This window comes from Maylandia zebra, linkage group LG23 (genome assembly GCF_041146795.1).
Source record: "Maylandia zebra isolate NMK-2024a linkage group LG23, Mzebra_GT3a, whole genome shotgun sequence".
NCBI lineage: Eukaryota > Metazoa > Chordata > Actinopteri > Cichliformes > Cichlidae > Maylandia > Maylandia zebra.
Genome location: NC_135188.1, coordinates 19,512,370 through 19,528,709, shown reverse-complemented (window position 1 = coordinate 19,528,709; position 16,340 = coordinate 19,512,370). Strand labels below are relative to the sequence as shown.

The 16,340-nt window shown below is 39.7% G+C and overlaps 1 protein-coding gene across 1 annotated transcript in view; it reads right to left on the bottom strand.

Moving 5' to 3' along the window:
• Positions 1-12,371, bottom strand: part of LOC143414923 (uncharacterized) — a 39,784-nt gene extending 27,413 nt beyond the window's left edge. The window contains exons 1-5 of the mRNA XM_076879951.1: positions 12,171-12,371; positions 7,757-7,840; positions 7,589-7,672; positions 3,099-3,146; positions 2,495-2,553 (exon numbers count right to left, since the gene is read on the bottom strand). The gene's annotated coding sequence lies outside the window, so the exon portion shown is untranslated. The remainder of the gene's footprint in view (positions 1-2,494; positions 2,554-3,098; positions 3,147-7,588; positions 7,673-7,756; positions 7,841-12,170) is intronic.
• Between the last annotated feature and the right edge of the window lie 3,969 nt (positions 12,372-16,340).

The window sequence follows — 16,340 nt, the reverse complement described above, 5'->3', positions numbered from 1 at the left end:
CGACATCCACTGGTTTCCTGTTTCTGGCGCAAAGTGGACGATAAACAAAGAAGAGAGAAAAGCCGATCAGCTGATCATTGATCACTTTCATGATTGAAGTAGCAACAGGAGAGAGAGGGAGAGAATGAGAGAAGAAGAGGCAGCTGTGCAGCGTAAACACAGAGTAACTCCAGCTTTGTGTCTTTTTCATTGTAGCTGAAGTCCGGGACAAACTGTTCTTTTTCACCTCAACATGAAACGCGTAATATTTTCTCTGAATACGAGACGATAACGTCTTTTTACAGAACATTTGGCAACTCTACTAACTAACCTTATGAATTAAATAAAGTTCACCATCAGTAACATCATAGCACCCACCCAGCTGTATAGAAACTCCGTCATGCTAGCTAGCACGCAGCACGAGTTATTGTAACTGACTGTAAAAAGTCAGCACAACGAAAATAAACTCCACCTAAACTTGGTTTATATCTGACCCAGATAGACTGCAGGTCATAACTTCTTTTTTTTTTTTTTTTTCTTTTTTGGCCTGTCCCGTTTGGCTCTTTTGCCATCAGAATTGTTGTCTAAAGCTCTCAGGTTTGTCTCCTGTGAGATTCCTGACACCCCTCCCCCACCCATCACCTTCACTCAATACCAGGTTGAGATGCAAATGAGGAGACTTCACTCAGGCAAGTCTGCTGGACCAGACGGAGTGAGTCCCCTTGTCCTCAAGACCTGTGCCCCCCAGCTGTGTGGAGTCTTTCATAAACTGTTTATGCTGAGTCTGAGTCTGCAGAGGGTCCCGGTGATGTGGAAGACATCATGCCTCGTCCCTGTACCAAAGACGCCTCGTCCCAGTGGCCCCCAGGATTACAGGCCCGTGGCACTGACCTCCCACATCATGAAGACCCTGGAAAGGCTCATCCTGGACCAGCTGCGACCCATAGTAAGACCACATCTGGATCCCCTTCAGTTCGCTTATCAGCCTCGTCTCGGAACAGAGGACGCCATCATCTACCTGCTCAATCGTGTCTACACCCATCTGGACCAGCCGGCGAGCACTGTGAGGGTCATGTTTTTTGACTTTTCCAGTGCTTTCAACACCATCAGGCCGACCCTCCTGGGTGATAAGTTAGCAGCGATGCAGGTGGATGCTTCTCTGGTGTCCTGGATTGTTGATTACCTGACAGGAAGACCACAATATGTACGTCTCCCACAGTGTGTGTCTGACAAGGTGATTAGCAACACAGGGGACTGTCCTCTCCCCCTTCCTCTTCACCCTCTACACCACAGACTTCAGCCACTGCACAGAGACCTGCCATCTTCAGAAGTTTTCTGATGACTCTGCGGTGGTTGGATGCATCAGCAGGGATGATGAGACAGAGTACCGGGCTGTGGTCGACTCCTTTGTCACGTGGTGTGAGCAGAATCATCTGCAGCTCAACGTGGCAAAGACCAAGGAACTGATCGTGGACTTCAGGAAGACCAGGAAACACTAGACCCCTGTTTCAATCCAGGGGGTCAGTGTTGACATTGTGGAGGACTATAAATACCTTGGAGTACACATTGACAATAAACTGGACTGGGCTAAAAACACCACAGCACTTTACAGGAAGGGCCAGAGTCGTCTCTATTTTTTGAGGCGACTGAGGTCCTTCAACATCTGCCAGAAAATGCTGAGGATTTTCTATGAGTCTGTTGTGGCCAGTGCGATCCTCTATGCTGTTGCATGCTGGGGGAGCAGGCTGAGGGTCGCAGATGCCAACAGACTTAATAAACTCATCCGTAAGGCCAGCAATGTTGTGGGGATGGAGCTGGACTCCCTCAAGGTGGTGTCGGAGAGGCGGATGCTGTCCAAGATAAAGACAATGTTGGATAACACCTCCCATCCACTCCATGACATGCTGGTCAGTCACAGGAGCTCGTTCAGTGAGAGACTGAGATTACCGAAAAGCACCACTGAACGACACAGGAAATCATTCCTGCCTGTGGCCATCTCCCTGTACAACGCATCCACTTAACACACTGTTTGCTGCTACAACTACACATGTTTCTTTTCCAACTATTTATTTATAAGTGACTTATGTATGTATGTATATATATGTATATATTGTACTATTCTTAGTTAGCGTATTGTCTGTCTTGTCTTAATGTTGGTTTAAAATGGAGCACTGTAACAAAAAATAATTTCCCCCAGGGATCAATAAAGTATTCTGATTCTGATTCTGATTTGTCGAGTTCAAGATCATTAGCCTTAGTTTGTCTTTGTTTCTTTCATTAAGTATTGGTGTATTTTATTCTTAGTTTGTCCTATTTTAGTAGAATCCTCTGTTCGGATCCAACCCCTGCCTGCCACACAGCTCACCATGACAGTATATTATATTTCATAAAAACTCACATTCCTATGTATGCTATTGTTATGGTACTGTACAAATGCTGGAATATTAATTAATTAGATTGCATTGCCGTCTACATGCATTATAGCTAAGGTGTGTAGGTGTGTGTGTCCTCTTACCTCTCCTCTCTGGGGGAATACTGGAGCGCTGTGTGACTAAGCTAAGCCTTTCTGTATGGCTGTCATCAAGAAGACACACACAAAAGGTCCATTAAGATTAGAGACGCCCTGTAGTGCTGCTATGTTTTTTGCGACAATAAACATCATGGCTGACATCAAACATTAATCACTGCCATCCAATCCTAACCAGAAAACTTGTTTGACAGTACAAGAAGAAACAACAGAAATACAGACAAACAGGAGTAAAAACATCAGTATAGTGACAGCTCATGTTTTTACTACTTTCATGCTCTCATGGTTATTTAATATGTTATGTTACTTATTATTTTATGTTAATGCTATAGCTTTGGAAACATCGCACTTAGAGCATATTTGTAGCTTTCATATTATTTGGATTGATCATTTTTAAACATAATGAATCTGCTTGTGTGTATCTCACTGCTGACAGACACCATCCTGCTGCTGAAGTTTGCTGGTGACACAGCAGTGGTGGTTCATCACATTAGTGGTTTTATAGATGAAATGCGAGATTTTAAACTTGGACTAACAACAGTCTGGAGAAAAACATTTTGTTCTTATTTCATTTCACATTGGTTTAAATTACCTTGTGCCAATTGATCCATGTAGTGAATCTCTGGTTTGGCCCCCCCTGCTAAAAATAAACACAATAAATAATCTTTACAACAAAGTAAAACAGCTGACATCCGTGATCATTACAAAGTACTAACACAGACTAGAATACTTTTTACATCATACATGCTTCCCTGATCTCATATATTATTAGAAAACACTGCATTGCACTTCCATTGGTCCCCAGTTATACAGAAATCCATTAGTTAAACTGCAAGTATGTCTTAAAGACAAATAACTGAATTTAATTTAATTTCCTTCTCGTAAATGTTATCTAAATTCAGAATATAAAATATGATTTTTCATACTTGGGCCAAAAATACAATCTTAAAGATTCCTCACAGTGTTAATAACGTAATGCCATCCAGAGCAAGCATATCATTAGACACCATGTTGAGTATGAGGTGTCCTTCAGTGTGCATATTAAACAAATATGTAGGACTGCTTCCTGTCATTTCATTAATATTTAATATTACTATAATTAGAAACATCTCATCTCAGGGTGAGGCTATGAAACTACTTCTAGCCTGGACTGCTGTAATTCCTTATTATCAGGATGCACTAAAAACTTAGTGAAAAACCAATTATTATTGCCAATTATTTTGTGAATTATTACAGCAATAAAATAACAAATTTAAAATCTAATATGAGCAAAGGCGATCCCACCTTATCACGTCGTCTTATACAGGATGTTATCATGAATAATAAACTATGCCAATTTAAGTTTGAGGCAGTGAACGTGCAGATGGTAGAGCGCTTATTGACATCACTTCCTGACGATATATCCTCCGGTTCTGATAACATAGACAGTAAACTGCTCAAAGTTGCAGCCAAGTTTGTGTCCCTTCCTATATGTCACATATTTAATAAATCTCTGGCATGCAGCTTATTTCCATTGCAGTGGAAAGAATCGAAAATAATTCCGATTCCTAAAAACAAGAATGACATTTTTAATGGTGTCAACAGCAGACCTATCAGTCTGCTACCCATTTTAAGTAAAATTATGGAGAGGATTGTCTACGAACAAATTCAACATTATCTAATAGAAAATCAGTTACTCACTCAGTTTCAACATGCCTACAAACCTGGTTATTCCACCAGTTCAGCTCTCATTCACATGACAGATATCTGGTACAAATACCTAGATAAAGGGAATTTGGCCGGGGTGGTATTTCTGGATTTTAGTGCTGCATTTGATTTAATAAATCATGATCTACTGATAGATAAACTAAAATGTTATGGATTTTCACCAGCTGCTTTGTGCTGGATGGAAAGTTATCTGTCTGGAAGAAGGCAAAAGGTTTATTATAATGGTTATTTCTCGGAGGGCCGCGAAATGAACTGTGGTCTACCCCAAGGCAGCTGCCTCGGTCCACTTCTCTACTCAGTTTTTACAAATGATTTGCCGTATGTTCTGGATAAATCTCATCTTGTAATGTACGCTGATGATTCCACCATGTTTTATTCAGCCAGTAGCCACTCTGAATTGACAAGCGTATTACAACTAGATTTGCTGAACGTGTTTGATTGGATAAGTAAAAACAACATGATTATAAACGTGACTAAATCCAAATCCATGTTAATAGGAAGTAGAGCACGCTTAATCAACAGTCCACAACTAAATCTTTCCATAGCTGGATCGGCATTAGAACAGGTCACCCAGATTAAATTACTTGGTGTTACCATAAACCACCACCTTTCATGGTCTCAGCACATCAATTCTGTTATTAAGAAAATGGGACAGGGCATAGCTATAGCTAGGAAATGCTCCTTTTATATTACTTCTTCAGTTATGAAAGATGTCATTAACGCATTAGTATTATCTCATCTAGAGTACTGCTCAATCATCTGGTCTGCAGCTAATAAGACAGATCTGAATAGACTTCAGTTAGTCCAAAATAGGGCGGCCAGATTAGTGTTAAGGTGTTCATACTATACAAGTATTGACAAAATGCATGATAAACTTTCTTGGCTTTCTGTACAAGCTAGATTATACTATGGCTTACTTGTATTTTTAAAGAAAACAATACTGTTAAACACACCACACTTTTTTTGCGCTCAGTTGCAGTATCCAGATGAAATTCATAATCATGCCACACGATTCTCAACCAACCACAATTTAGTAATTCCTCGTGTTAAAAGTAACTTTTTGAAAAACTCTGTTATATTCAGAGCATCGTTTCAGTGGAATAAGTTGCCTGAGGCAATAAGAGAATTGGCTTCAATTCATAATTTTAAAAATCACCTAAAAGCCTATTTAGGCAGTTTTTAATGTATTTGTAAAAAATTGTAGAGGGTAATATCACTTGTAATGGAAATTGTGTATTTTGTTTGAGTGTTTTGTTTTGTTTTTCTGCTTTTATATAATTTTTAATATTCACATGTTTACATTTCAGTATTGTAAAACTTTACTGTAGATCTAATTGTTGTAACATTTTATTTGGAGATATTTGATGGCTTGGGCCCCAGGAAGACTAGCAACCACTGTTGTGGAAGCTAATGGGGTTCCTTATAAATAAACAAATAAACAAATAAACACACAAAAGGTCCATTAAGATTAGAGATGCCCTGTAGTGCTGCTATGTTTTTTGCGACAATAAATATCATGGCTGACATCAAACATTAATCACTGCCATCCAATCCTAACCAGAAAACTTGTTTGACAGTACAAGAAGAAACAACAGAAATACAGACAAACAGGAGTAAAAACATCAGTATAGTGACAGCTCATGTTTTTACTACTTTCATGCTCTCATGGTTATTTAATATGTTATGTTACTTATTATTTTATGTTAATGCTATAGCTTTGGAAACATCGCACTTAGAGCATATTTGTAGCTTTCATATTATTTGGATTGATCATTTTTAAACATAATGAATCTGCTTGTGTGTATCTCACTGCTGACAGACACCATCCTGCTGCTGAAGTTTGCTGGTGACACAGCAGTGGTGGTTCATCACATTAGTGGTTTTATAGATGAAATGCGAGATTTTAAACTTGGACTAACAACAGTCTGGAGAAAAACATTTTGTTCTTATTTCATTTCACATTGGTTTAAATTACCTTGTGCCAATTGATCCATATAGTGAATCTCTGGTTTGCCCCCACCCCCTGGTAAAAATAAACACAATAAATAATCTTTACAACAAAGTAAAACAGCTGACATCCGTGATCATTACAAAGTACTAACACAGACTAGAATACTTTTTACATCATACATGCTTCCCTGATCTCATATATTATTAGAAAACACTGCATTGCACTTCCATTGGTCCCCAGTTACACAGAAATCCATTAGTTAAACTGCAGGTATGTCTTAAAGACAAATAACTGAATTTAATTTAATTTCCTTCTCGTAAATGTTATCTAAATTCAGAATATAAAATATGATTTTTCATACTTGGGCCAAAAATACAATCTTAAAGATTCCTCACAGTGTTAATAACGTAATGCCATCCAGAGCAAGCATATCATTAGACACCATGTTGAGTATGAGGTGTCCTTCAGTGTGCATATTAAACAAATATGTAGGACTGCTTCCTGTCATTTCATTAATATTTAATATTACTATAATTAGAAACATCTCATCTCAGGGTGAGGCTATGAAACTACTTCTAGCCTGGACTGCTGTAATTCCTTATTATCAGGATGCACTAAAAACTTAGTGAAAAACCTTCAGTTGATCCAAAATGCAGCCGAAAGAGTACTGACAGGGACTAACAGGACAGAGTATATTTCTCCCATATTCTTAGTAGCTTCCTGTTAAATCCCAAGTATAAAGTCAAATATTGCAACAGGACAACGCACCGTTCATATGCCATCACAATCATATTAATGCTTCCCTCCTCCATCCAGCAACACCTGGAACACCTGATTGGAAGTTCCTCCTTACTGGAGTCCTACAGACACTCAGCCTCTTCATTACAGAAACACCTCCAACAACATCCATTCTTTACACTCTGACTGCTGTGTTTGTGGAAACACTCCAACACACACCGCTTCACATATGAACATGGAAATGTGTGTGAAAAAGAGCTGAGCTGACATTAAACATGATGAAGGATTTATTCACAGACACTGAGTCAAAACAACATTTAGACACACATTATCTTTTTTTTTCTTTTTAGATTGTCGGTACAACCTGAGGGACGCTGAAATCAAAGGTACGAGAGAGAAATAAAACTCTTATTTAAATGCATATTTTTGTAAAATTAACTGAAAATTTAAATAATTGAATAGAACCTAAGGGAAATGAAAAAAAAAATAAGACAAAAATGTCAGCTTTGGTGGACCAAATAAAACTAAAAAATTCATATCACTGACAAGAGTCTATCCTCTAAAATACAATAGTTATATAATAACTAATATAAAAATAAATAATCATTACAGGAACACCTTCTCCTAATTTATTCAGAGAAAAAAACACTGGGTCAGACACAACATTAAGAAACAGAATACATCACCCAGTTTGGCGAATGGTTAAAGCCTCATAGTCGGGTACAGCTTGAATCCTCACTCTATGTCTATCTGGATGTACAGGTTGGTTCCTGTGAATAATGATGGAGCAGAGATGTGAGTGCTGAGCTGTGACATGGAGAAGAGTCATGCACAGTTAGAGATGGTCATCTCACCTTTGAGCTTGCTCTCTTCCCACACACTGACCCATGCTGTTGACTTCACATCCACATCAGCTCACACACACTTTCTACCTTCATCTGCAGAGGAAACACAAATCATTCATGTGCACATCAACTGAAATCCTCATTTCCATCATGTGTGCTGTACAAATATCAGCTGCTTCTTTTCTGCTTCATTTCACTGTCAGCTGAATGCAGTCAGACAGCAGTGTGAGCCAGAGGAAGCTGAAACGCTGCAGTGAGAAGAACAAAGTAACGACAGTTTGCTTTTCAAACAAAGAGAAAAACATGAATAAAACCTTCAAATTGTCTATGTATGTTAATCAGTAGTTTAAACAAGACATGTCATCTAATTGGTGGCAGGAGAGTGGACAGAACAGCTGGACAGGTTTTTACCATGAACTATGGAGAAACATTACATTATAGACAATACGACAGCACAAGGAGGTGAGAATAATGAGGAAGAGAGCAAGGAACCAGTGATGTCACACGTGTAACACTAGAATGGTGGCAGAGGAGCTCCAAAGTGTTAACAATCATAGGGAAAATCCGACTACGCTATCCTGGGAATTTCACCGAATATTTAGTTAGAAACTATAATAATTATCAAGAAGGATCTCAGGTCCACTATACTTCAGACAGAGATGTGGTTCAGTATAAAACAACAGTTTATTGACAGCTATTAAAAATATCAGATATAAAGAAGCAATGATTCAGTTGTACGTGTACTGCAAATTCACAGCTGTATCTTACCAGAGGGTGAATGGGATGCCAGATGAGGACATGTACAGAAAAATCACCAACTCATTGTAACACAAAAGCAAATCTACATATCAAACATTCAGAACCCAAATGTACGAACACAAAACAAATTAATAATTTTATAATACTATTCTAAATTATTCTACATACCACTGCTCTAAGTTGATAATTCAGTACAATATGATGCTTCCATATATTCCACATAGGGCTCAAAGGCTTTTCTAAAAACCTGAACAAGTGTGTTGCAGGCAGATCTAGTGAGAAGGCAAAAACAAGGCAAAAAATGACAAAGCAGCACTTCTGTAAACGCAAGCAGTAGCGGTTCTGCTGCAACAGCTTTGAAACCACCCACTCAGGCCCAGACTTCCTGTAATGCATCGTAGAATTAGCATTTACAGTAAAAAGATGACTGTGAAAGAACTTATGCTGAGATGGCGACAAATCAAAGATACATACCGATCAAACTGAGTCGCCCAATGTGCAAGCTACGTGGCCAATAGGAGGCTTCTGCAGCTACAACCCTTAAACACACCTGTTTACTGGGGATGGGAAGCTCGAAACAAATGTTTTGGCACTGAGTCGAGCTTGTGAAGCTCAGATGTTTAAAGACACTGCTCCGAAGCTTGGTTCAAAATACCAGGTCACATGACCACGACTGAACGAGGTTTTCGTGCCCCAGTTTAAACAGGTGGTGTACCTGCTGCTTCCAGACACTGCACTACAGTCATTTGCAATTACTGAATTTGTGTTTTTGATATTGTCGCTTTTAATTATTACAAATGTGGATTTAAAAAACAGTTTTCAGCTCTGACTCCATTTGCTCTGTAGTTTTTTTTTTTCACTTTTAAGAGAAAATGTCATTTCCTTCACTGCAACCTGTTACTCGCATAGTGCGCAGTCATAAAGAATATTTTACTGTTAAAAGAAATGTTAGAAAAACACATGAATACAGCTGATCTACTTCTGAACAGTTTTCATGGCAAACGAGTTTTTTGTTTCGTGTCTTTTATTCCCACTGACCCTTCAGCTGAGAATATCTCATAGACAACACAAGCAGCTTCACTATGACCCAAACTCCAGACTCACAGTAAACAAACATCACACAGTGTTACAGGACACACAGCATCCACAGCAGTGGGAAGGTTCAAAGGTCCTTCACTAGAGGAAGATTTTAATATGTTCTGATCAAATTGACTGTTACGATTGATCAGAATGGGATAAACGTTGCCTTTTAGTAAAGAAGGAATTAAGTCTTTTTTTTCATTTAACTATATATATATATATATATATATATATATATATATATATATATATATATATATATATATATATATATATATATATTTAATTTATTAAAAATACATACATATATATTAAAACCTAACACTGTGCCAGCTTCTAGCTTTTCTTGCCAGTGTGTAGAACAAAGTTGATGACACAGACATTTAGAAAACTTAAAAATCAACCAAACCAAGTTTGAGGGCTGTGAGGAAGAAACAAACCGACTGAGCTAAAAAAAAAAAAAAAAGCATCTGTAAACCTGTGTGGTTATTACAGTGAACACAGCAGTCTGTTCTCTGTATGTTTGACTTTATCAATGGATTTATTGTGACTATCATGAATGTTCACAGAGGGAGGATGTTGCTGAAGCACACTGATCACTACAGTCACAGCTTGTTGTCTTTAGCAGTCCCAATATTTTTCTGGCCATGTTTTAGAATTTCTCTCATAATTACTGACAGTCTGATGTAATAAGTAGTTTTGTTTGGAGCTTTTGCCTGTCTGCATCATTGTTTCACAGAACAGCGTCTTCAAGTTGTACTGAAGGCCCTGTTCCAAATTGGCCAGCATGTATCACTGTGGAGATGGTTTCAGTGTCACGGCTGCCTTGGCAGACGTATGGAGTGGAGAGAAATAGGACCCAAGTGCAGACATTGATAACAAACTTAACTGTGAACACGCTTTTATTTGCAGCGGGGACAGGAAACAAACAAAAGCAGAGCACGAATAAAACCTAAACTAAATAAAACTTAAAGTGGGAGCACCTACAAATATAATACAAAAGAACAAAAACCTGAACCTAGAAACCTGGAACTGAAACATAAAAACCTGAAACAGGGAACACAGAACATAATGAACATGGGAAATGTCACGGGTGATACACATACAAACCAGCAAACAAACAGAGGAAGACACAGGGCTTAAATACACTGAGGGATAACGAGGGAATGAGACACAGGAGGAGAGCACAGCTGGGAGTAATCAAACATGAGACCAAGAGACTATAAATTCTAAATAATAATGAAAGCAAAGACTATTAATAATTCAAAACACAAAACACTGGGTCACCAACCAAGGACTGTGACATTAGGATTGTTTTGAGGCCTCAACACGATTCCAGCACAAATGTTTAAATTGTTTCAGTATCTCACGAAACCTCACTTTGTCCATCACTATTGTTTACTACCAAGTAAAATAATTAAACATATGCCACACAAACATACTAGCAATCAATGGGAGGTTTCAGAGGACATAATCCACAGGTGATCTGATCCGCAGTGACATGTGCATAACTCCTACCTGTAACAGCTAGTGAAGTCAGGTGCTTCACAAATCACGCTTGTGCCAAGTGCTTAGCTCCAGTGAAAGGAACTCTTAATGCTGCAGGATACCAAAACATTTTGGTTCTCCCCTTGTTTGCGCGTGTTCCCTCCGGGTACTCTGGCTTCCTCCCACTGTCCAAAGACATGCAGTTTGTGGGGATAGGTTAATTGATCAATCCAAATTTCCCATAGATGTGAATGCGGGAGTGAATGTGAGCGCGAATGGTTGTCTGTCTCTGTGTATTATCCCTGTGACAGACTGGCGACCTGTCCAGGGTGTACCCCGCCTCTAGCCCTATGACAGCTGGGATAGGCTCCAGCGCCCCCCGCGACCCTGAAACGGATAAGCAAATGGATGGCTGTTCTTTTGTGCGGACAATGTTGAGATGCCTTTTTTTTGGAAAGTCTTACATTAAGAGTTGAACCTGTTATAGCCACAAAGGGTGGGCAGACATTATATTAAACCCTATGGATTAAGAATGGAGTGTTACTCAAGTTCATATGTGTATGAAGCACACTGGGTGAATAATTTTAGTAATACAATGAAGCTTCTCTGTGATTATTGAAGTATTAAGATGATACTTAATGCAACCTTTTCACCAGCAGATGGGGATAAATCACCATCAATCAATCCTCAAACTCCTAAAAGGAGACTATTCTTATTTTTCTTATAATGTAAATAGTGTCTCTACCTTATCTGCAGGATAACAACACAAGGTTTACCTGTGCCTTATTTACCAGTTTAAAACCACACAGAAGCTTCAGTGTTGATCAGTAGCAGTCTTGTCTGTTATCTGTCACCTGCAGGGTCTGACGGGAGGTTTGAGGATCTGTTAGAAAACACGTGGTACTTGTGTGATTTTATAAGTCATCCTTGTTTGGCCTCAGCTGCATTGGAGCTCTACTTATCTCCAGGTTCACCAGAGAAACCATCACTGCACACGATGCTTTCCCTCCGAGCTGCTGCTCTGTGCTGTCTGTGTTCAGGTGAGTGATTTTATTCAAACAAGAGCACAACATCTGTACCAAACTCCAAGACTAACCTGTCTGTGTCTTCACAGCGATGGTTACTATGGCTGAAGAGCTGATACAGAATGATTTAACTCTGACCAGGGTAGCTGGAGAAAGTGTCTCCTTCAGCTGTGGGGGAACTGACCAGTGCAGCACTGCAGTTGTAGACTGGTACCAGAAGAAAGACACAAGAGATTCATTCAGAATGCTTCTTTCTATCAGCACAAAAAATGGTGCAGTTACTAAAGGCTACAACCACCCCGAGGAAGAAGATTTCTCAGCTGTAAAGAAACAGGACGGCTGGGAGTTGGAGATAAAGAAAGTTAAAGACATTCATTCAGCCACCTACTATTGCTGTTGCTCTAAAAGTTCTCACAGTGACAAATGATCCCTGCAGGCTGAACAAAAACCATCAGAGCAAAAGCAAGAAACCACAACCCACATTCACATCTTTCACCTCCATCTCAGTCTGAGACACAAGAACAGAGTTACAGAAATTTCAGCATTTAAATCACACAAATCGAAGTCTTTATATCAGCAAAGAGTGAAATGACTATTTGTAATGAAGGCCGAGAGCTCAGTGGGAAGCTTTCTACTCTAGTATGTTTCCACTAAATAAAGTGGTTTTCAATCAAATTGCTTATTATCTTAACAGAAAGGAAGAAAAAGAAACAAAGTGTTGATGGTTTTAATGATAATATTTCAAAGTTACACTTTTCAGAACTCCTGAAATCACCTCAAATTAAATCAATCATCTCTAATAATCCACAGAGAGATCGGCAGAAGAGAGATCACTCATGCAGGAACGATTATCCATATGTGTAAAGAAAATAAAAAGTGGAACTGAAACATCTTCTACAAACATGTTATTGTGTTGTTATAGTGTGAAGAAATGTTTTCTATGACACTGTAGTTTACACGCATGGCTAAACAAGCAGTTTTCAGACTTTCACACTGATGATTATTCTTCTTCACGCCTCAGATTCAGTGGAAAAATTACAAGACTGCATCACTTGTTAATCAGCAGCTGTATGATCTTCAGCTGCAGGGTGGTTTGAGGACCCGTTTGAAATCACGTGAGCCTCGTCACATGATTTCAAACAGTATCTTATTAATACTTGTTTGGCCTCTGCTCTGTCACAGTGCCACTTCTCTTCAGATTCAGCTGAAGAAACATCACTGCACACAATGTTTTTCCTCCAAGCTGCTGCTCTGTGCTGCCTGAGCTCAGGTGAGTGATTTTATTCAAACAAGAACACACCCTCTGTAACAAACGTTGACATACTAACCTATGTGTGTCTCTGCAGCGCTGTTTACCATGGCCACAGAGCTGATTCAAAATGATTTGACTCTGACCAGGAGAGCTGGAGAAAGTGTCTCCTTCAGCTGTGGGAGAACTGACCAGTGCAGCACTGCAGTTGTATACTGGTACCAGAACAAAGTCAGTGACAAATTCAGAGTGATTATTGGTATTAACAGACGCACTGGTGCGATCACTTCAGACTACAACCACCCTCAGCAGAATGATTTCTCTGCTGTGGTAAAACAGAACAGCTGGGCGTTGGAGCTCAAAACAGTTAAAGTCATTCATTCAGCCATCTACTACTGCTCCTGTTCTCAGAGTTCCCACAGTGTGAAATCATCCCTGCAGGCTGAACAAAAACCATCAGAGGAACAGCAAGAAACCACAGCTCCGTCTCAGTCTGAGAGAGAAGAGTTAGAAAAATTTTCAGTATTTAAATCAGACAAATGAAAATGTTCATACCATCAAAGGGTAAAATAAGTACTTGTAATCAAGGTTGAGAGGTAACTGGGAGTACAATACAATATAATTTTATTTATATAGCACATTTAAAAACAAGGTGTATGCCAAAGTGCTTCACAGAAACCAAATAAGAGCAGTAATAAATACAAGTAAATAAAATAATAAAATAAGTACAAATGGAATATACTAACAGGTGGGAGACATAACTAACCAATGATACCAGGCATAGTAGACACGAGCCGAGAGGCTGAAGGTTAAAACATAAAAACATTAATAAAATCAAAAAAGATAAGTTACAGTACAGTTAAAAATGCAGGGTCTAGGAGGCAGGGAAGGCAAGGCTAAATAAAAACGTTTTTAATCGAGATTTAAAAGATTGAATTGAATCAGATGTGCGGATAGCTTGAGGAAGATTATTCCAGAGGTAGGGTGCAACAGAGGCGAATGTGCGGCCACCTCTGGTCTTAAGGCGGGATCTAGTTCGCACCAGGAGCATTTGACCTGCTGATCTAAGCGCTCTCCTAGGGGTATAAAAGCTGAGGAGATCCTTAAGATAGCTGGACGCTATCTTAAGGACGCTGGTCCACTGCGCCCTTAGTACACTCGGTGCCCATCAGTTAATCAAACATCTTTTATGTGTCTGTACTACTTAGCTACATTGTGTGTGGAACAATACAACTCACCTCTCGTATGGCTACGTCAGACTGGCAGCGATTACTGCAGCCAGCCTCACCTAACCAGCCAAACCGATAGGGGGCGCTGTTTCCCCATTACACTGACATTTGTGGCAAGTGGAATGCCACATAAACACTGTTACATAGGTAGCCATCGTGACAGAAAAGGACCTTTCTGATAGATAAGATTTAAACCATTTAAGGGCACTGCCCGTGATGCCCACCAGATGCTCAAGCCTCATTAGAAGGACATTATGGTCCACCAAATCAAAAGCAGAGGACAAATCAAGCAAAACTAAGACCACACGGCGCCCTGAGTCAGCAATTGAGAGAAGGTCATGAAAGACTCTCAGTAATGCTGTTTCCGTGCTGTGGCGTGGCTTAAACCCCGACTGAAAATTTTCCCCGATATTATTTGCATCCAAATAAGTTTGGAGTTGGGAGTGAACAATCTTCTCTAGGACTTAAGACAGAAATTGGAGTTTGGAAATAGGTCTAAAGTTAGCGAGATCATTCTGACCGAGGCAGCTCTTTTTGAGTATAGGTTGCACTACAGCGTGTTTAAAGGCAGCCGGAACATAGCCCGGTAACAATGACAGGTTCATTAGAGATAAAATACAGGGCCCGATAATGTTAAACCCATCTTTAATAATGCAAGATGGAAGGATGTCATGAACAGCGTTTGTGTTTTTCAGGTGATCAATTATACCCCTGAGAGTGGGGAGTGAAACTGGATAAAACTGATTGAGGTTAGTGGAGCATCGTAAAGCTGGCGCCTGACTCATCACAGGGGGGTGCGAGACTCTTAGAGATAAGATTCTGCCTGTAAAATGATTTAAAAATTCTTCACAAAGTGCTAAGGAAGCCAGTCTAGGTGTTACAGGACAGGGATTAATCAATGAGTTAAAGGTTTTAAATAAAAAATGTGGATTGTGACTGTTATCCGTAATGACAGCTGACAGGAAACCTGCCTAACTGATTTCTATAATTCCAGGCGGGTCCTGCGAAGGATGTCAAAAGACACCTGGAGCTTATCTTTTTTCCACTGCCTTTCAACTTGGCAGCAAATGCATCGTAAAGCATGTAAAGAGTCATTTAACCATGGTTGAGGGCAGCTTCTAAGCTGTTTTAGCTTTATAGGGGCCACAACGTCCAGTAAAGAAGAGCATGTAGAGAGGAAGGAGTTAGCAAAATCATCAACTGGAGAGGGTGTAGAACGATCAATGTCAGGAAAAACAGATTTGGAGAAAGCAGCCAAAAATTCAGCCACAGTCACAGGATTGATTATGCGCACAAGACGTCGAGGACCCTCAAAGTCCTGGACCATTTTGCATAACAGCATCAAAGATGACTGGGAAGTGGTCAGAGATTCCGATGTTGCTGATGTCCCTGATACAGATGTCCAGTCCATAAGAAAAAATCAAGGGTATGTCCTTTGAAGTGGGTAGGTGCATTAACCCACTGGATGTGAATGTTAAAATCGCCAGTGATAAGAACACGATCATAATTTAAATAAAGAGATGCTAAAAGGTCAGCAAAATCGTTAATGAAAGTCTTATTATATTTCGAGGGACGGTAAATCACAACACAGAGAGTCAGGGGGGGACCAGCAAGTTCCAGCACTTGAGCTTCGAAGCTAGGGAACATAGCGGAGGGCAGGTGTCGTACTCAGAATTTATTCCTAAAGACCACTGAAGGTCCTGCCCCCCTGCAGGAAGGTCTCGGCGAGCTAAAAAAGGCACAATTCGGAGGAACAATCTCTG